Consider the following 22,689-nt stretch of genomic DNA (forward strand, 5'->3'; position numbering starts at 1 on the left):
CCCAAAAGCTGAGTAGTAGATGCCAAATAGGAGATAATCTAACAGTGAGCCGTGTTGTATACCACTGGCAAGCGTTTTTGCTTTCAGAAGTGGCACCTCACATGGACTCCGTCAGACAACCAGTCAGCTATCCACCACACAACATAAAGATTTTTGCATGGATTTACAAACCTGTTGATAATGCCTGCATGGAAAATAATTTCAAAGTCCTTGACGGGTCCAGATGTGCCGTATGTTCTGTGCAACTGCTATCCACTACAACTTTGACTTTTTCAAAGAAATTAATGAGGTTAAAGAGGCAGAGCCTTCCTCTGACAGTGCCAGATTGATGAGGGTACAGAGCCCAGATTAATGCGGTGTGTGATTATATGCCCTATAGCTTTATATATGAGGCTAGTCAGACTAATGGCTCTGTAGATACCAGGGTCTGTGGTTCGTCCACCACTGTGTAATTTACAGTGACTGTTTAAAAGATTCAGAAGTGTAACCAGTGGAGTTGATTAAATTAGAGGATAAGTAAGGGTTCAGATAGGCCATATATGGTATTGATAATATAAATGGTTTTCATATTTGCAAAGCAGACTGGCTGTAGCAGGATTTGGTCATTTACATTCATAGCTGAAGTATTGTTTATACATTTCCTTTTGATTGGATTGTCATTAAAGAAAGCTCTCCTAGGCAGTAACTTAACTGTACCATTTATTGCCTTTACCTTATTCTTTTATATTTCAGTGTGTTCACAATCGGTTTGGATTATATTTTATTTTATTTTTTTTTATTTATTAAAAATGTGTTTACTGGGAAAGTCCGACTGGGACAGAGTCCATTTTCAGTGGAGGCCCGGGGAGAAATGCTCCAGTTGCCTGTCTTTGGAATATGGGAAGAAACTGGAGCACGCAGAAGAAATTCATGTGAACACAGGGTGGACATGCAGACTCCACAGCTGATAATTGAGGCGGAGAACATCTTGCTGTGAGTCAACAACGCTAACCACTGCACTTGTGCACCACCAATACAGTTTCTTCATTGGAATGTAGAGTCAAAATATCACCACTATGAGCCAGGATTGGTTGCTACATAATGTGTGCACACAGCATTATCCTTCACTGCTGTCAACATCGTTTGTGTTATATATACTTTAAGTACATTGGTTAATGGAGTGGATGAACAAGGGTTTCAGCTAGTAACATTCCTATAACGCACTCAATGGTAATCATAGGGTTCATCTAACAAAGGTGATGAAATGCAGAGTAATGGAGAGAGATATATATATACTGTTGCTGTAGTATATCTTTCATCTTTGTGTAGTTGTATTAGATGGTACTGGGGAGTATGTTGCAGAACAGGGTACACTATTCTGTAATTGGTCTAATAAGAGCTTTATAAAGGGAGAAATTAAACATGTAGCCAGGTATTTTGGTGCTTGGGGATGTCTGGCAACCCCCCCCCCCCAAAAAAAAAAAAAAACAGTTGAAGGCCAAAAAGAAAAATACAGCTGCTACATCTTCAATGCCTGTCACACACTGAGAGCTGCAGGTCTTCAGATGTTCTTCTTATTGATCATACAGCAGTAGCCTTAGCTGTATGGGTTATATCCTGTTAAGGATGTAGCAGCTGGACAGTTTCCAAAGCTTCAGGACACCTTCCACATGCTCAAACTGTCAAGCAGCTTAAGTTGAGCTGACCAAAAGACAAGTTTCGGTGTGAAGACCTTCAAAGCTTTACTGCTGCTAGAGTACACTCCTCTGAGGCTTTTGAGGATCAACAGTTGACTTGTACTTTCCTTAGCTGGCAGATAAGTTGCCTTTGGGAAAAAAACTTCCATTTTGTTATTTTTTACTGAAGTTGTATTACTTTCCACTTCAGAAAAGTTATTTTAAAATGAGGAGTGTTGTGTTTTAAAGTATTGTCTTGAGACTGTAATGTACTTTTAAATGGAGAACTCATTTCTTTCAGTTTGAGTAGTGTCATCTACCTGATAAACTATTTTCTCTGGAGAAATTCTGTTTCTTTTAAAGTTGTGGGACTGCCATGGTGTTTGAAAGTGCTTTTTACTGTGTTTTTGTTATTAAAAAAGTGCTTTTTACTGTATTTTTTTGTAAAAAAAAATAAATAAAAGTAGCTTTTGTGGACTGGTAGTTTTACTGGCATTGTTGCTTGTTTTCACCAGGATAGAGGCACCATTTTCAGCTTGACCGTGGAACAGATTGTCACTCCCACAGTCAGTCCATCTTCAAGCCACAAAAAGAAAAAGTTAAGCAAACAACCTTTGCACCACATCAGGCTAGCAATTTGCCTCAGCTGTAGGTGGGTGACTCTGCTGTGGCCATTTGCTGTACATTAGGTTCATAATAGGTGTGTACTAGGCTAATGGCCCTTGAGCCTTTACAAGCCTAGCCCATAGAATTGCCCTGGCATCGTGCCACCCGACGTTAGTTCCCAATGCCTCAATCAAGTAGAGCCACTGGGGTGATCCCGGAGTGAACTTTCTATTACCCATCCACTCATCAAGATTTCTCTTGAAGAGGGACAGAGAGGTGCTCTGCTTGATATGTATGGGAAGTCTATTCCAGAGCATGGGCAGTCTCTTGGTGAGGAACCTGTCCCTCCAGCATGTTCTGTTGATTGTGGTAATGAGGTTGAGGTCTCTGGAGCGTGTGGTGCGGAAGGATTGGGATTTCTTTAGATGTAGCATTTCTAATAGAGCTGAGTCAAGCAGAGATCGCCTCTAAGAAGGTGATATGAGAAAGAGAATAGCTGGAGTCTTTTGAGTCTGTCCGTATAGGACATGTTTAACGCCTAGAATCATGTTCGTGAGGTACTCCTGTGGCCTCTCCAGCTGTTGCATGTGTCTAGTGAGGTACATGCCAAATGGGGCATTATACTCGATGATTGGTCTAATGAGGGAAGAGTAGAGAGAGATGATGACCTCTTTCTTTGTGGATGCAAAATCCTTGGTAATGAGATGTGCCACTTAGAAGGACTTTCTGACCACAGTGGCAATGTGGTGGTCGAAGGAGAGGTTGCTGTCAACCTGCGTCTCCAGATCTCTTATAACACCTTCAGTCTTCAGTGGGCTCCCATTGATGTGGTAATTAGTGGGAATTGAGTTTCTACCAAAGGGGATGACACATTTTTGGCGTTAAGCTTAAGACTTTAGTTTCGATGTCCGACATTGGTCACAGAGATGCCTTTCTGTAGGATGTCTGCCTCACATGGGGAGTTAATAATGGCTCCCAGTTTGCAGTCGTCTGCGAACTTGGTCAGCCAGAGTCTCTTTGTGTTGGATTGGACTTCTAAGAAGTAGATGCCAAACAGGAGAGGACCCAGGGCCGATCCCTGTGGAACTCCACTCGTGACTGGTCGGCAGTCTGACTTGGAGTCCGCTACTTTCACACTGTGTGTTCTATCTGTGAGCCAGTTTTCAACCCACCTAGTGATACAGGGGTTGATGCCTAGTCTAGTGAGGTTATCAATAATTCCTGAATGAGGAATGGTATCAAAGGCCTTGGCCAGATCGAGGTGGGCTGTATTACTAACTTACCTTCATCCACAGCCCTGGGGACTGACTCAAAGAACTCAACCAGGTTGAGCATGTATGATCTCCCTTTCACAAAGCCAGATTGTGTGGGGTCTAGAGTTTGTTAATCAGGTCCATGATGATGTGCTGCATAGCTTTACATATCAGATTTGTCAGGCTAATGTGGTGATAATGCCCAGGGTCTGTAATCGCTCCCCCTTTATGGAGAGGGATGACTTTAGCAGTGCGCCATTCAGTAGGGACAAAGCCTGAGGTGAGGCTGTGACTTAACAGGGTGCACAGATGTGGTGCCAGTTCACTTTGTAGTTCATGTAGAACACAGCCAGGGATATCATTGGGTCCCATGGAAGCTGTATTCTTGGCCTTGAACAATGCAGCTTTAACCTGTGCTGCAGTAATGCTGGGTGCCTGGCATTCTTCTGGTATTGTGATTGGTCCCTGGGGGGGGAGAGGGGTAAAGTTGGCACTGAATCTCTCGGCCAGTATGTTGGCAATATCTATTGGCTTCAGTATAGGAGGTACCATTGTGCAGTAACTCAGAGCAAATCTGGGTATTGCCGTGGAGGTTCTTGATATAGCTGTAGAAGGCTTTGTGATTGTTTTTAGTGTCTGCCGCAATTCTGCCTTCATAGCTGGCTTTAAAGGATTTGATGAAGGATCTCAACTTTTTGTTGAGGATAATAAGGAAGTTTTTCCAGTCTTGGGACTTCACCTTTTTTCTGCAATCGTTTCTTCCATCTGTTGTAGAGTTTATTAATGGCAGGGGTCCACCAGATTGGCTTCCTTTTTTTGGAGGAGAGCATCTTGGTTCTGTTGGGTATGGCTAGTTCTATGCATTTATGTACATGTTCGTACAGTGCATTGGTGTATGATTCGGCAGTCATGCAGCTATTTCCATTGGCATGGGTGCCATGAAGTTAGCCACCTCTGTTTTTAGGAGTCCAAAGTCAGTTTTGGAGAAGTTTTTCAAGGTGGTTACCTTTGTGGGGAATGTGGGTGAGATGTGTATTTCCATGGTGATTAGTTTATGGTCGGATCTGACCAGGGAGGGATTGACTATTGGTGTAGAGCAATGGTCGCCCATGTTAATAATAACCAGGTCAAGGATGCTGTTTCCTCTAGTGGGGGTCAGAATGAGCTAGTCCAAGGCATTGGAATTGATGAATTCCAGGAAGAGTTGGGCCAGTATATTGGTGCTCGAGTAGTTTTCCCAGTTGATGGAGGGGTAGTTGACGTCTCCTAGTAAGAGAGTGTTGGGTTGGACCTTGATAGATTCCAGGGTATTTAGGAACATGGAGTGAGAGTCTAGGGACATGGTTGGGGACCTATAGCATGTTATGACCTGGATTTCCATCTTACCCAATGTTAGTTGTACCTGAAGTATCTCAGATACGTTATGCTTGGCTATCAGTCTGGAGGTGTGCATATCCTTTATGAATATGGAGACACCATCACCTTTAGATCTTCGGTCCATGTTTCGCGGCCAAAAGGTATGGAATGAGTTGTAGCCTGGTAGCACAGTGGTGCTTTTGCTACTTTAAAACAGGTCTCCAGTGCAGCACAAATGTCTAGGTTCTCTAGTTTGAGGAGTGCTTCGAGTGAGTGCATCTTGAGATTTAGACTTCTCGCGTTGAGCAGCATGACCATCAGATTGCATTTATTTATAGCTGTTATGGTGGTAATTTGGTCTTTGGAACGCCGCCTAAAAAGGCACTGTATGGGGTGGCAAGAGCCTTAGCTAGTACCCAGAAACCCAGGGGTGACAGATGCAGGCCATCTCTAGCAAAGCATTGAGGTCTGTCAGTCGTGCCATCCCAAGCAAACAGATACTGGATCCCCTTAGAATTACACCAGAAACTTAGCCAATTGCTGACGTCAATCATTTTTTGTTTGTACTGCGGTATCATTCTGGGTGATGGTAGGATACTGCTCAGGGCTAGTGTCATACCTGCCTGGGCCACATAATCCAAGAGCTCCTCCATGTCTGTTTTCATGTAGTCCAGGGAGGTGCGTCTCAGGTCATTCACACCAACATGGACAATGACAGAGTCATACTTGTACTTGTTGTGGAGTGACCTTGAGTGCGTGTGTTATGTGTCTGATTTTGGCACCTGATAGCTGACTGTTATCTTCTCCTTATTCAACCTAGTGAGTGGGACATCTGTGTGCCTCACTATTGAGTCACCTATGATTAGTGTATTGGGCAAGGTGTTTAATCTTAGGGGCTTAGGTTGAGGGGCACACTGAGGAGGTGAGTGATGTGTTTCCTGTGGTTTGTGCTGTGTTGTGGGTCGAGTGCATTTCTATTTTGGAGGTCTCTGCTGTTTGGGTAAATTTCTATTGAGAGCTTCCGCAAAGGTGGGTTTGTGGTTTGTGTTTTTATGTGAGAGCTGTGATAGTGGGTGTTCTGGAGGGCTATGTGTGGTGCAGGTGTTGACTTTCTCCTCTTGACCAGCTAGTCCAGTCTTGGCTGAAGAGTGCAAAGCTTCCAATTTGATGATACAAGTGCATCTCTCACAAGTCTGTGTTTGGAGGTAAGAGGAGAGGGTTGTGTGTGTACATGAGGCAGTTGCTACACTGCCTCAAAATGCCCAAGTGCACCAGGTTTATAGGAGAAAGCACAGGGAATTACCCTTTAATCATGCTAGAAGGGGTGGTCATAACTACTAAATACTGGAGCTATTTCTCTGAAGAATGACTAGTGCTGATGGCACTTAGGTGTGCTACAATAATAACTACAAAAACCTGTTTAAGTGCAAATTGATTATGCTGTTTGAAGTGCAAGAGATACAGAACTAGCAAGCTCTAAGGAAAAAACTGAAGAGCAGACTTTCTGGCACCAGTAATCGTTTGCCTCAGCTCGGCGTCGCTGCACGGAGCTTAAACAAGAACAAACCCATGCAAATGCAGGCTTTTAAACCAGAAAGTTGAAAGGGATGGAAAAACTGCCTCAACGAGCAATAAACTACAATTTCTGGCCAGAAACCACTCCTCTTGTTGTAGATAGGCTACCTAGTGCTTACCACTCTCACTGATAAGCTAGAAGTCTTCCCTCCAACACAGAAAGGCTTGGGGGACTCAGAAGCTTACAAACAGTCCTGGATACAGCAAATCTGTATCTGGACTAGAAAGACGCTTAGAACTTTTTTTTTTTAAGAAAAGCAGCTAAAACAGCACTAAAAACAATTCTGCAGTGTAAGCTAGCACACTTGACTGTGTAGCAATATTAAAGCAAATACAGTTTAAATAAATGCAATTTAATTGAAAAATCATTAAAAACAATTGCAGAAAGCAGTAAATTAGGAAAAAATCAAGATGGAGGCACTTAAAGCATCAAAACACAATGCCAGGAAATACATAAATAATTCAGTCAAGCAAAAATGAAGGCAGTGTAGAACTCTGAACTGTTAAAAAGTGCCAAAAAATATACTTATCAGGTCTATATTTCCAGATTGTTTGAGAAGCACACTCATCTTTTACCCCGGATACTTCTGGTGAAGCACCTACAGCCAGTATGGACTGGGGCTTAGCCATGTCCTCTGCAGCTGTTGGGGTCCTCTCACTGGAAATGGGAGAACCACTCTTTGTCGGTCCAGGGAGAAAGAACAGGGAAGGTTTCCCTGTTGTGTCATAATCTGGTGCCCATCCCTGGGGAAGCAGCACCTGCCATTAGTAACATGGTTGGCCCCATTTTTCCTGTCAGAAGCAGAAAACCAAGCATCAGATTTCTTTGGATAGGAGTGGTTTACTGGGACTGGCCCCGAGTTTGATTCAGGCTATTGAACATTCTTTTAGAGTAGTTTTCGATAAACAAAAGAGGGATGCCTTCTTTCCTGAAGAGATTCAGGATTTTGAATCTGAAAAGGAAGATACACAAATGGAGTCAGGGTTTTCTCCTCCGATTTCTGATGCAGACTCAGAGGAGAGCACTCTTTCTGATTCTTACAGTGGACATTTCTTTCTCTGAGATTTCGTAGAATGTCCCAGTGTTTTCAGTGGGAGAACACTGAGGTTTCTCAGTCCCTCAAAAAAAATACAATGAGTTGTCAGAGAAGGATTTTCCAAAACCCACACCCATTCCTCATGTCCTGTCTGCCTTAGAGAATGTGTCTTACTGCCTGCAGTTTTCCTGATTGTCAGCCAGGTGTCCATAAAAAGGCAGATAGGATGTATAAAGTGCCTTAGCCTTCTACATTTTTATACACTATTCCCAAACCTGACCCAGCAGCTATAGCTTTAGTTGTCTGCCCTGATGTATAGAGCTTAGTTAATTCCAATCCTACTTTTCTAATAACACAGGAACAATTACTGATAGTTATGGAGAAAAAGTGTATACTTCAGCTTTAAATTTCAGATTTGTAAATTGTCAGGCTCATATGTTAAAGTTTATTCTGACATATTGTGAAAGTATGAGCAATGTTTTATCTACAATTTCTTCTTGTGAAGAAAAATCTGTTTTAAATAACTTATTTTTTTCTATTGCACAAGTTTCTTCATTATGTGCAGTGTGTTTATGACTCTGTTGATGCTTCTTCCAGAGCTGTGGCCACTGATATGGTTTTAAGGGGGGTTGCTTGGCTGCATTTTCAGAGTCTTCCAGATGATAAAAATGTGATTTTAAATTCTCCCTTGGATAGAGATTGTGTTGGACTCCTCTGCTGCAGAGATTATCAAAAAGTGTGATAAAGTGGGCAAGCTGATCCAGGGAATCTGCAAGATTTTTCAACTGCCCTTTTCCAAATTGCCTAAGGGATTTTCTTTCTCCTCATCCAGTTCCTCCTTTCCAGGGGGGTCATTCCTGCAGGCTTAAAGATTTCTTGACTTTGTAAATTCAAATGCTGTGGAGCAGCTATTCGACGTGTGTGATGTCCTCACTGGTAAGATCAGATCACAAAGTGGTCTCCCTTGAAATGGAAAAACTAGTACCCACACCTAACCCCCAAATTTTAAGAACTTCTCTAAGGTAAATTGCCCCCTATTAAGGGGTGGCATAGCTAGTTTCCAAGCTCCCCCAAATCCAGAAAATACAGAAACCTGTTCAGAGACGTACACAAAAGCCCTGTAAGACCATATAAACAGCTGTATAGAAACAGTAATACCAGACCAGTATAAACCCTGAATAAACTGTGCAAACAAGCCATCTTAGTGTACCCCTGGTATTAATAGGTTGTACGACAAAAGAAAGAAAATCCTGTTGAGACATGAGGGAATGTGCACAACATTGCAAAATGTCCCTCATTATTCTAAGCAAGCGAATCAGGGAACTAGTGGAGTCTCTGAAAGCAGATTTTGTAGTAAAAATAGTCTCCAAAGATAAGGATTATTATTGGACATTTTTTAGTGATGTTGACAATCTTAAGGGCAGCACCCAACAATGTGTGCAATTAGGTGTAGATGGCATCACCTGTACTCAGCTGGAAGCTGTAGCAAATCTGCCAGCTGACAAATTCATCTAAAATTTCACCTCCCCATCACCCCTATTTCTCCCCTACCAAGAAATACCCTCCACCACTTCACTGCCAATTATCACCAAAGAACAGGTTGCCAATGTGGTCTCTAAAGCTAAAATCACTGCTTCGGTGATGCTTGATAATATATTGGGTCGCCTATTAAAGAGCTTAAATCAGGACTTATCAGACCCATTAACATATCTATTTAACCACAGCCTCTGGACTGGCTTTATCCCGATAGAGTGAAGGACAGCAACAGTCATCCTTCTGCATAAAGGGGGACAGTCTACTAATCCAGGAAATTATAGACTCATTATAGACGCATAAGTTTGACTAGTCTTGTATGTAAGGCCATGGAAAGAATAATCATGGACCTGATAACTAATGACATAGGAAACCTCGTCCAAACACTGGACCTGACCCAATTTGGTTTTGTCAAGGGCAGGTTATGCCTACTGCGTCTGGTGGATTTCTTTGAGAAACTCGCTGAAGCCATGGATGAAAGTAAAGCGGTGCATACCGCTTACCTCGACTTGACCAAGGCATTTGACGCAATTCCCTACTCAGGTATTATAAGTAAACTCAAAAAAACTGGATATAAATCCCTACATCACCAGATATATAACCAATTGGCTCATGGACAGGCCACATGGTTAAAGTGGATGTATCCAGGTACAGCAAGAGGCCAGTTATTAATGTTGTGTCACAAGCTTAGTGCTAGGACCACTCCTATTCGGAATATACTTCTCTGAAGTCAAGGCTTATGTGGAAGGCCCCTGGATGACAGAGTTTGCTGTCTGCAAGCTGGGGGCAGTCATTGAATCCTCCAATGATGTAGTTGTCCTATAGGAGGGTCTAGATCAGACAAAATGATTGGTGGCAGAACCATGGCCTAAAACTAAATGTGAGAAAATACATTATCATACCATTTGGGAGGTTAAATACCCCTGCAGATTACGATGTCAATTGCACACCCCTCAGAGTAGAGTCAGAGGTGAGAGATCTAGATACACACATAGATAATAGCCTGAACTTTGACTGTCATGTGCCCAAAATGGTGAGAAAGTCTTTCTATGTAGCTCAACTTATGAGTAAAGGTATGGCATCCAGATCCAAGGATATTATACTCCTGTTGTACTTGGCTCCTATTAGACCAATAATCAAGTACAATGCCCCATTTGGTATGTACTTGACTAGGCACTTACAGCAGCTGGAATGACCTCAGAGGTTCTTCAAAAAGAAAATACAGAGTGTAAACAGCATGTCCTATGTGGATAGAATAAAATCAATGTCTCTTTACTCTGTCTCATACCAACTATTTAGGAGTGAGCTATGCCTGGCCTACGAGGCACTCATAAATCCAGCCCTGATGGAGCTGCTGCATATCTGCAAGTGAAACAGCATGAGGGTCACCCAATCTAGGGATCGAAACTTAATCAGGGACACAAACAAAACATGCTAGAGCGACAGATATGTGTTTCAGACACTGCCCCTTCTTTGGAACAGGCATCCTTTTCACATTAAGCAGAACCCTTCCCTGGCCCTCTTCAAATGCAGTTTGGATCAATGGATAGGGAATCTCAATTTCATACTTTGAGTAGTATTAATGAAACCAAAAGGAGCAACTAGGCTGATGCAGAGTCACAAGTAGAAATGAAAGGCAAAATCCTCAGGTTAAAATCCAAATGAAAGGCAAAATCCTCAGGTTAAAATCCAACTTTAATTCCACTGCAGGTCAGATAAGCGCTTTCACTCATTCATTTGAGCTTCATCAGATCATGTAACAAAGACCTTCAAGTACATAGGCTACATTTATACAGTTAAAACATCTCCTATTGGCTGCTTCTTGTTACATATTCATGAGTTAATCTAAGCTTAAAGATATATGCACATATAAACATAATGAGATGTATAAAATGAATATAAAAAACATATAAAAACTCTCCATGAACACTCAAGATGCTCTAATAAATATGTATATATATGTCAAAAGAAATCTATTTCAAGGGGTAAAAACATATATGTTCCATCATTTATTATAAAATCTACAAACATTCCTCCGTTTGTTTAACATAGGTTTAATGGAGGCTCTCTCATTGAGACCTAAACCCCTATCTGCTCTCAATCTAACTATCCACATACTCTCCTTACTCTCAGTATGGTTCCTGATGTCACCTCCTCGTATACTGGGTTTAATATTCTCAAGAGCTCTAAATAGGAAAAAATGTTCAGGACCTGCTTGGGCTACGTGCTTAGCTAAGGCATTGTGAGGTGAAGCCTTCCTAATGTGGTAAAGGTGTTCTCTTATCCTGTCTTTAAAACGACGATTGGTTTTGCCAACATAAATGTATCACATATTTGGCACACTGCCAAATAAACTATATGAGTAGTATCACAGGTAGCTACAGCACGTATGCTAAAGTTAGTGTGCATGTCAGGATGTTCAAAAAATGGACTGGGGCCAAGAGAATTACAATAATTACAGCGTCCACATGGTTTTGTGTGTTCAAGAGGCATTGACCATTCATCCCTTTTTGAATAACATAGCATTCTCCTTAAATTTAATTTGTTCCTATATAAAAAAGAGGGTTTAGTCCCCACAAGTTTACCGATGGTGTCATCAGTACAGAGAATAGGCCAGTGTTTCGTAATAATATTCTTGATTGCTGGACAATCAGTACTATATGGTAAAGAAACCCTTACGTGAGTTGATCTATCATCTCTACCATTGTCTGTTGTAACAGATCCACCAGTAATAACTGGTCCAAAATACGGGGCTGCTCTGTTCAGTCTAAGTTTATTGACCTCTAAGAGATTGGACTCAATCTCTTGTGAGCTATAGCCCCATTCTTCTAGCCTTATCTTGAGGTCACTCACTTCATTTAGGAAGCCTTCTTCTGCGGCATTTAGCCTAGAGGTTCTCATCCCCTGGCCTCTAATGATATTCTTAAAAATATGCTGTGGGTGCATACTATCACGCTGTAATAGAGTATTAAAATAGCAAGGTTTCCTATAGACACCTGTATTAATCAAACCACATGCTAACTTTTCTATATACAAGTCAAGAAATTCTATCTTCTCTCTAGAATGATTCATACTGAAGGTTAAATAGCCAGTGAGGTTGTTCAATATAGTATGGAACACAAACAAATCATCAACACTGCCTCTCCATAAAACAAAAACGTCATCCACGAAACGTCTATAAAAAGTTACATGTTGTTTAAACATTTCTAAATTAAAGAGACTCTCAAATTCCCAAAATGCCAAAACATGTTTGCATAGCTGTTGGCACAAGGTGTGCCCATGGCTACGCCACCTCGCTGTTGGTAAAACTTGTTGTCATAGGTGAACAGATTGTTATTCAAAATGAGTTCAGGGAAATGTACAATGAGGTCTACTTTAACTGATGTATATTCGCTATGTAAGAGTAGATACTCAGTGATATAAATCAGGCCTATGTTATTTGGTAACACAGTAAACAAGGACTTGATGTCAGACGTTACAAAAATCAAGTTATCAACGTCACAAATGCCACCTAAGCAGTCATACAAATCTGTTAAAAACTGTTTGGAATCTTTCAGTACAACTTTGTTCTTATTTAATATCGATTAGTCGAAATGTTTCTCAACATAGACAGAAAGGTTTTCAGTGATCCAACCCTGACCAGACACTATGGGTCTCACTGGTGGGTCAATGGAGTCTTTGTGAATCTTAGGTAACCCATGTATTGTTGGTACAAGTGGATTCTTAATGAAGAGATAGTCAAACAATTCTTGATCCAAGATATCACCTTTCAACATATCTAATAACATATTGTTTACGTGACTAATAGTGGCTTGCACTGTTTGTTCGTTAACTTGTAAATAGAAATCATCTTCCAAGAGTTTAATCATAGCATCATGATATTTGCTAGTGTCCATAACTACTATCCGACCACCTTTGTCAGCTGGTTTTATGGTTATGGACTGTAAGGACTGGAGTTTAAGTAAGCTAGTCTGCTCCCCTCTAGTCAAATTACCATTCTTCCTGTATTTCTTTAAAGAAAAATATTCATACAAATCATCCTCAGTTAGTTTCAAATATGCCTCAACTAACGGATGATTAGGTGGGACAAAGTTGCTAAGCTTCTTAAACTTTGGTGGTCTAGTAACATTATTGTCTGTCAATTCACTATCAGTTTTATCACGAAATAGCAGTTTAAGCATAAGATTTCGACAGAAAAGTCTCATGTCTACTACAGTGTCCGTAAAGTTACTGTGTGCACTTGGTATAAAGTTTAGGCCTTTACATAATAATTTCTCATCACATTCAGTCAACAGATATCCTAGGATGTTATGTATCATAGAATCTGCTGGTATCAAAATTTCAGCTGTATCTAATTTACTTTGTTCTTCCACATCTTCTTTATTGTCTGATGTGGTACAAACTCTTCTGATAATTTGCTTCTGTCTCCCCTGCTCATAGAGTCCCCTTGTTATATTCTTGTCCTTCGGACTGGGAGGGAAAAGGAGCTCACTTACTACTCCTGTAGTGATGGTGGTATGTACTTTGTGAGGTAACTTGGATCTCACTATGCCACATCTACTGACAACCTCTTATTGATCGGTCCCTTCACAACATGTACTGCTGGATATAAGTTAGTTCTGTCTGCACTATTATTCACAGTAGTAGGCTGACTAACTTCTTTATTGTTTGTATTAATAGAGCTGGATCCACTCTCACTATGTAAAATAGTAATTACATCATCAGTATCATTGGAAGTAGTAGTGTTATTAATGTTAGCTATATTTTGTACCCTATTACTAGGCGATACATTGTTATGTACACAGTTAGTAATATCCACAGCTTCACAAGCATTATTAACAACATTAACATTTTCAGAACCAGTACTAGGTTCGGAACTCAGTTGTCTAACACTAGTAAAGTCATTAGGTTTAATGGTAGCACTATAATGCCCATGTTTAGGCCAAATGAAGACTTGTCCTAAATTAAAATCTCTGTGATCTCTAATAATCTTGCTTCTCTTCTGTTGGAGAAGTTTCCGCTCTAAGGCTGATATTCCATCCAACAGGCTTTCAAATAGTGGTTCTATTACAGTACTTGGGAAACAAGAAAAATTCTCTTCTGTTGTTTCTTAATGTTATTAATAAGTTTCTCCTCTTCAGAGGCAAAAGTCAATAAGTAACTCCATGTACTGTTTGCTTACCTCCAAGTTCAGGCTGCCACCTTGAAAGCAACTCTGGATAATGTTCCCCTGATTGGACCTGTTTAATAATGTAATCCTCTCGGTACAATTTTTGTGTCCAAACAATAACTTAAAATGCAAGCTGTGTTTGCAAACGTTTCAAGTGTGCAAAGTCTTTCTAGACTGTCTAACAGGCGTTGTAGCTCATCCAAGTCGGGTGTCGCCAGATCCGCGTCATCAAAGCCCGAATTGCCAGGAAGTGACTGTTGAACAGACGAGATTCTGTTCAAACCTCTTCTGTAGATGAGCGACTGAGCCCAGGTCTACACCTCGGGCTCATAGTCTAGCTCAATATCTACAGTTTCACTCTGACTCTGCATAATAGAAAAAAATAGTGCAAAGGCACAAAAAATAGCCAAAAATGTCTGTATGCAAGGTAAAGATACAAACAAAAGTTATGCGCTAAGCAAACGCTATTCACTGGTAGTAGACTCTGCTCCAAAGTCAGCAAGAAAAAATGAAGCTAATAAAACAGGAACAAACCACTTGCTGACAAACAGGATAAACACCCAGTGCTCCAGAAAAACTTGAATAATATTAATGAAACCAAAAGGAGCAACTAGGCTGATGCAGAGTCACAAGTAGAAATGAAAGGCAAAATCCTCAGGTTAAAATCCAAATGAAAGGCAAAATCCTCAGGTTAAAATCCAATTTTAATTCCACTGCAGGTCAGATAAGCGCTTTCACTCATTCATTTGAGCTTCATCAGATCATGTAACAAAGACCTTCAAGTACATAGGCTACATTTATACAGTTAAAACATCTCCTATTGGCTGCTTCTTGTTACATATCCATGAGTTAATCTAAGCTTAAAGATATATGCACATATAAACATAATGAGATGTATAAAATGAATATAAAAAACATATAAAAACTCTCCATGAACACTCAAGATGCTCTAATAAATATGTATATATATGTCAAAAGAAATCTATTTCAAGGGGTAAAAACATATATGTTCCATCATTTATTATAAAATCTACAAACATTCCTCCGTTTGTCATGTGCCCAAAATGGTGAGAAAGTCTTTCTATGTAGCTCAACTTATGAGTAAAGGTATGGCATCCAGATCCAAGGATATTATACTCCTGTTGTACTTGGCTCCTATTAGACCAATAATCAAGTACAGTGCCCCATTTGGTATGTACTTGACTAGGCACTTACAGCAGCTGGAATGACCTCAGAGGTTCTTCAAAAAGAAAATACAGAGTGTAAACAGCATGTCCTATGTGGATAGAATAAAATCCCTGTCTCTTTACTCTGTCTCATACCAACTATTAAGGAGTGAGCTATGCCTGGCCTACGAGGCACTCATAAATCCAGCCCTGATGGAGCTGCTGCATATCTGCAAGTGAAACAGCATGAGGGTCACCCAATCTAGGGATCGAAACTTAATCAGGGACACAAACAAAACATGCTAGAGCGACAGATATGTGTTTCAGACACTGCCCCTTCTTTGGAACAGGCATCCTTTTCACATTAAGCAGAACCCTTCCCTGGCCCTCTTCAAATGCAGTTTGGATCAATGGATAGGGAATCTCAATTTCATACTTTGAGTAGTGTTTATGTCCCTTATGGACAGGAGCAATATGTAAGATACTCCATGCATAGGCGTAAATCCATGCCATCCTCTTGCCCCTAGGGCCATATAATGGGTAAAATCGGGTTATATTGGCAAGGCTTCTAAGGGCCGTTAACGTAGTAATCTCCCCTGAACCTGTAAACCTATATTCCTCTTCCTGGAGATCAGACTGTTTTGTTTCTACCTATTCTTCATCATATGTTTTCCCAAGGAGTGATAGAAGCAATTCATACTCCATAGGTGGGTGTAGATCAGTATGTATGTATACCTTTAAGAAGCTTTCCATGGGCTTGCACATGTGTATAAATACTGAGCTCATGCAAGCAAGACTGCCATTTTGTAGAGAGCTGTTGAGATATAAGCATGCATGCATGTAATGGTCTGTCATTTAATCAGTTTGTTTATATTTTACGTTGCTGCTATCCATTCTGATGTTTCTGCATAATAAAGTATATAAATGACCTACCTCACCTGTTCATCTTGAATCATAAAATAGGACGAGTGACATGGTTGTCAGAATGGGTTCCAGAATCAAGACCAAGAGCCACTCCGTTATTGTTGGAGGAATATAGAGGAATGGATCATCCCTACTGCACGTACTACTCGCAAAACAGGTTTGAAATGAATTCCAGGTACTAAAACTTGCTTAAATGATTTCTTACTCAAAGAATATAAAATGAAGCACTTAGAATGCTCAAAAGAAATTTCTAATTAAACGAAATGTCTGAAACTGTGACATATTGATAAAAATATTTGAAATAGTTATGAAAATGTTTGAAACAATGTCTGAATCACATAAAATGTATAAAATAAGGAAAACAACTACATTTTCCACCATGCGCTACTTTTTCACATTAATTAAACCTATTCAAAATAGCTGAAGTATATAAAGTGTTAGCAAGTTTGTACGGTATTACACTGCAGTTTTTTTCCCAAAATACAGCCATTTCAAAGCATATTTTGCAAAGTACAGTATTTCAAAGAGTTTATTGTGCATTTGAATGTTATTAAAGTACCTAGTGTATATGCATGTTCGTACATAATTACAAGAGCCATATCTGCAGGGTGTTTATGCATACTTTGTTGGCATGGCTGAAGGATTTTGAAAACCTTCTCCACATGTATTTGATAATAATATTGATGAGAACTGGAGAGTGTTTGAGCAAGAGTATGATATTTTCATACAAGCTGCATTTTCTGACAAACATGCATGTACAAAGTAATTTATTCTGCTTAATTTAGCTGGTTCAAAGGCCATAGAAAGAGAGCGTTCATTTGTGTACGCACCTGCTGTGTTTGCAGGGGAGGGGGAAACTGCCATATAGTGGTACCAGCTGAATCAAGGGAAACCCCTGAGTGCCTAAAATGTAAATTTAGAAAAATGTGTAACCCCCAATGAATATTACAGTGGAAAGGCACTTATTTTACACAAGGGATCAAAAGCCTGGGGAAACTTTTGCAGCATATATAACTGACTTGAGAAACAAAGCTAAAACATGCAGATTTGGTGATTTATGGGATGAGTTGATAAAAGACAGACTTGTATGTGGTGTTAAAGATGATGCTGTGAGAAAGACTTTGGCTTTGTGACAGTGATTTTAACTTTGTATAAGGCCATGGAGATTTGTCAGATATATGAGCTCACAGAAAAGCACACAGATATGCTTACAAATGGGAAAAGCATGCCTCCAGTATGTTCCAGTGCTAATGTTGATAGTATGCAGTATGTGGTTAAAAGAAACAGGCCCAAGCACATGGGAATGTTGCAGAGCCTGCAGCAACTCCCTTGTAAACCCAATAGCTTTCTAGAAAATTCCAATCCAAGCAGAGTCTCAGTGAAGCACAAGGGTGAGTCAACAAACTCGAAGGATGTGCCCTCACCCAACTTGATAAGTCAGTTGTCATAGTGGTGGTGGCAGTCGTGTCTAAAAGAGAAAAGTGCTTAGATTTTGGTCAGCAATGCCACAGATGTAAAAAGTGGAATCATTTCCAAAGATTTTGTAAATCGAAAGAGGCAAATTCTTTTATTAAAAGAGAACATTCAAAGAGACAAGTTTTTTCAATTAGAAAGCTGTGACCCTGCTTTTTATGTTGATGTGTCTGTGCTTAATGAAACAGTCAGTGCAGTAGATTTATGGGCAAAGAATGAAGTATTTTGTACTGTTCGGTTAAATGTAAAACTCGTAGAGCTCAAGGTTGACACAGGTTCAAAGTGCAATGTTATGCCAGCAGAAACATTTGCTAGAGTATGCGCTGGTGAGAAGCTTGATTTGGCAAAGTGGGTAGTGGTGAAGAGATTCAAACTGAAGGTTTAGTAGTGCTTTCATGTTACTCTGCTGGGAACTCTATGACTTGCAATTTTACGTTGTCAGAAGGCAAGTACAGTTATTATTAGGCGAGACAGTTTGAAAACGGGACTACTTTCATTTAAGAAGGAAGTCTACCATGTAAGCTTAAAAGACCACTGTTCTAATTTTGCCCAGCCTATTTTCTCTGCCTGTGCTGATCTTTTCGAAGATAAAGTAGGCAAACTCCCAGTTTTGTACTCCAGGAAGTTAGACCCTGAAGTCAGCCCACTTGTTAGACCAGCCCGGAAAGTTCCAGTAGCTATGTAGAACAGAGTCAAAGCTGAGCTAGATAAAATGGTGCAGCAAGGTGTGATTTGTCCAGTTGACGAATGGACTGAATGGGTATTTCCATGCTGGTAGCTAATAAGAAAAGCTCAGATGATATCAGAATATGTATTGATCCAAGAGATTTGAACAAAGCACTGAAAAGACCTCCTCATCCACTACATAGAATAGAAGTCGTTGCTGCTCTTATGCCAAATGCCACTGTTTTTTCTGTTTTGGATGCAGAGTTCATTTTGGAAAATGTTGCTTGTCCAAAAATCCTCATAGCTAATCACTTTCAGTACTCCTTTTGGCAGGTACAGATTTTTGAGAATGCCATTTGGGATAAATTCTGCCAGTGAAGTCTTCCAGTGTGCCATGGAACAATTTTTTTTTGGTTTTCTGTGTGCTATTACAATGGATGATATTCTAGTAGGAGGTGATGGTGAAGCTGAGCATGACAGAAACCTCAGGAAATTTCTGGAAAGAGCACATGAAGTGAATCTTAATCTGAATCCTCAGAAGTGCAAATTCAGGCTACGAGATGTTACTTATGTTGGTCATTTATTTACCTGTTCAGGCTTATGACTAGATCCTTCCAAGCAAATCGTAATTCTTGAGATGCCAGCTGCAGAAAATATTCAAGCCTTATGTTTTCTTGGTATAGTTAACTATCTAGGCAAGCTCATTCCAGACTTGAGCCAACTTTCAGCCCCACTCAGAGTGCTGACACCCGAAGATGTATCCTGGTCCTGGTCAGAACAACACCAAACAGCATTTGTTGTCCTGAAACAGAGACTTCCCAGTTCACCAACTCTCAGATACTATGATGTTCACAAACCAGTTATTCTTTCTTGTGATGCTTCGGAGTTTGGTCTTGATGTAGTCATTCTTCAAGAGGGTAGATCAGTGGCCTATGCATCCAGAACTCTAACCCAAACCAAAGAGAAAGAGCTCTTGGCAATTTTGTTTGCATGTTCGAATTTCCATGATTATATTTATGGCCACATAGTTCAAGTCGAAACAGATCACCAACCTCTAGTCACTGTTTTGAGAATGCTTATGCATACAGCTCTTGCCAGGTTGCAGTGGATGCTGTTGAAACTGCAGAAGTATAATTTCAATCTTGTCTACACAAAAGACAAACTTCTTTATCTTGCTGATACTTTATCCAGATCACCCAGAAATACCACTGAACAGCATGAAAATGAAAAGCTTGATTTTGAAGTCATGGAATTGAGAATTTTTTCTTCCACACATTTGATGAGCTTAGAAGTCACTCACCTTAGATCCAGTACTCCAGAAGCTCAACCACTTTATCAGTTGAGCCTTCAAAGTAATTTTGTTTACCAGTAGAAGTGTAACCTTATTTTCCTTACAGAGATGAGATTTTGTTTGATAATGGTGTCCTCATGAAAGGTCCAAAAGTGGATTGTTCCAAAATCCATGAAGCAAGAGTATATTACCATCTTGCATCGTGGCCACCCAGGAACTGATTCTACCGAAAGAAGGGTGAGCAGACTAGTATTTTGGCCTGCTATGTCAAAGGATATCGAGAGAGTACTTTCATCTTGTTCGGTATGCAATAGTACAAGCCACATCAACAGAAAGAAACACTTCAGCTAAAGCAGATTCCTGAACTACCTTGGTTGACAGTAGCTACAGACATTTTTGAATGGAATGTTCAGCTTTATTTGTTGTTAGTAGACTGTTATCCAAATTGGTTCGAGACTGACCTGTTTCCTAATCTAGCATCTAGTACTGTCATTACTAAGTTGAAGCATCATTTTTCAGTCCATGGTAGTCTGCACAAAATTATTTCTGACAATGGCAGTTTATAAGCCGGCAGTTCAAGAGATTTGCTGAAGAGTGGGACTTAATTCATGTTACGAGTAGCTCTGAGTACTCACAGTCAAATGGTTAGGCAAAACTTGCAGTTCATAGTGCGAAACAGTTATTAGAGAAGTCAAAATGAGACAATAGCAATGTTTTTCTGAATCTCCTGAATCTTAGAAATATCCATTGTGATAAACATCTTGGTTCACCTGCACAAAGGCTTTTGTCAAGACAAACCAGAACCACACTACCAGTTAGTAGCAATCTGTTGGTTCCCTGTGCTAAGAACCACAATGCAGTGAGAGCTCAACTTATGAAAAGGCGTTTGTCCCAGAAGTCCTATTATGAAAAGTCCAGCAAACCATTCAGTCCATTACGAGAAAGGGAGATAGTGAGGATGCAGATGTCCAAAGGTTTTGATCGGATTGGAGTTGTGAAAAGTGTATGTCCAGAGCCCAGATTGTACATTGTGGAATCACAAGGAGTAGAATTTAGGCAGAATCAGAAACATTTAGTCTGAGCCTGTATTGCAGCATCTTGTCTGTGAAAGACTCTAGATCTCAGTGTGCGTCATCCAGTGTTCATGTTCCAGAGGACATTCTAGCAAATATCCCTGTTCCTGAGAAGATTCCCAAAACTCCTGAAACAGGCTGTTCACCAATGACTGTCCTTGTTGCTAAACCCAGTCCTAATTGCTATATCACTACATCAGGTCACATTTCCAAACCATGTTCCAAATGCACTTTTAGTACATCAGGTTATATGGCAATAGACTTGAAAAGAAAAAAAGTCATGGACTTTCAGAATTACCATGTAGCTGAAACACCTGATGTCCTTAAAGGGTCATTTGCATATATCCCATATTGCCTCTAATACAAGAGGTTTAAGGAATCACACAGTGGAAAGTCTAGCTTTGCTATATTTTCCTTTTGGTTTTTACTGATTGTTTTTTCTGTGTGACCTTTTTACTCATTATTATAGAAAACTGGGAGTTATCATTCTTTCCTAATGAAAATCTTTGAGCTTTTGGAGTCCCTGTATTTTAGAAGTCTGTGTTCCTGTTTAGTCAAATTTACTGGAGTTTTCTTGCAAGTAAGTAAATGCTGTAAGCACTTAGGGGAAGGAGCTGCTTTTTTCAGCCAGGCAAATGTGTACTGTTTCTTTTACTTCAGTTTTCTGTGTCCATACGTTTCCACCAAATGAAGTCGATTAACTTTGAGAAGGGTGATTGAAGTGCTTTGTGGCGGTTCTTTCTAATTTACCAGTGCTTAACCTAGACAAAACTGCAGACTTGTTCTCATATTCTATCTTCGTCCTGCCAGTGGTATAAGGACATTTCTACGACACTTGACTGAATTCCTCTGACTCAGTATTGGAACATTCGGATTGGTTAATTTCATGGTGATTTTTAGTCCCTGGTTTGAATAAAGATCAATGGGTGTAATTAGACTTTTTTCAGTTATGAGGAGCCAAGGAGTTCGCTCAAATTATTAACATTTCTGCCCACAAAAAGTGTTTATAAAACTGGACTTTTCTGAGTGTTGTTCCTCTATTTCTTGTTGCTGTGGCTCAACCTGCTCATTGGTTTATGAAGGGAGACCCTCTACAAAGTAAGCATCAGGGTTTTTCTCATTTAACCATGTCTCCTATTAACCCTTTCCATGGCTGATGTTCCCTTTCACTGGCAGATTTTTATACATATGTACTTATATCATGGCCATTTCTGAGTACACTGCTGCTCATTGCTTGATAAGGAGGACACACCCTAGTCCTTGAACAAAGTCCTGTATCCTGACCTTCATCAGAAAGAGTATCGCTTGTCATTCCATGGTGGACATTACCACTACTCCAGTCCAGGATGGGAGAGCATATGTCGATCACTTCAGTCATATCCCCAAAGCAGGCTCCACCAAATCCCAGGAAACTATTCATACTCAAGTCATTGGGGTCATACTGAGGGTATCAACCTTTCATGCCATGGAAGCAGCTCAAATGCAATACTTCAGCTAGGTTTGGCAGATGCAAACTTGCTGGTGGAACCATTTTAGACAGTTATTTCATTCTCTTTCGTGTAGAGTTCTTTCTAATTAAATAAGTCAGTCTTTGTTTCTGAGAAGGAAGAATGTGTTCAGAGTCTGGATATTGTCACACTACTCATAGGATGAAGCTTCGTCTTAGGGAAGCTTATTGTGCTTGAGTTTCACATACCTGGTCTCTGATAGGGCCTGGGTGCTTCATTCTCGAGCTCCTTCATCTTCATTCCTTTACAGCTCATCTTAGTTGATGGTATCTTGCAGGCCAGGAGGCACAGTGAGGCTTTGTCTCAGTACCTGAAACATGACATCTCTGTGGTTTCAAAGGTATGCAGTGCCTTAGATGGGACTAACTCCTTGAATTTACAAAATTATTTCTTCACAAAGAAG

General features: G+C 40.3%; 1 protein-coding gene across 1 annotated transcript in view; it reads left to right on the forward strand.

Moving 5' to 3' along the window:
• The window catches only part of SFI1 (SFI1 centrin binding protein), a 945,294-nt gene that overhangs the window by 201,085 nt on the left and 721,520 nt on the right, over positions 1 to 22,689 (forward strand). The gene's annotated exons all lie outside the window — the stretch shown is intronic.

The sequence above is a fragment of the Protopterus annectens genome, chromosome 4.part0 (assembly GCF_019279795.1).
Source record: "Protopterus annectens isolate FY-2018-M chromosome 4.part0, PAN1.0, whole genome shotgun sequence".
Taxonomy (NCBI): Eukaryota; Metazoa; Chordata; order Ceratodontiformes; family Protopteridae; genus Protopterus; species Protopterus annectens.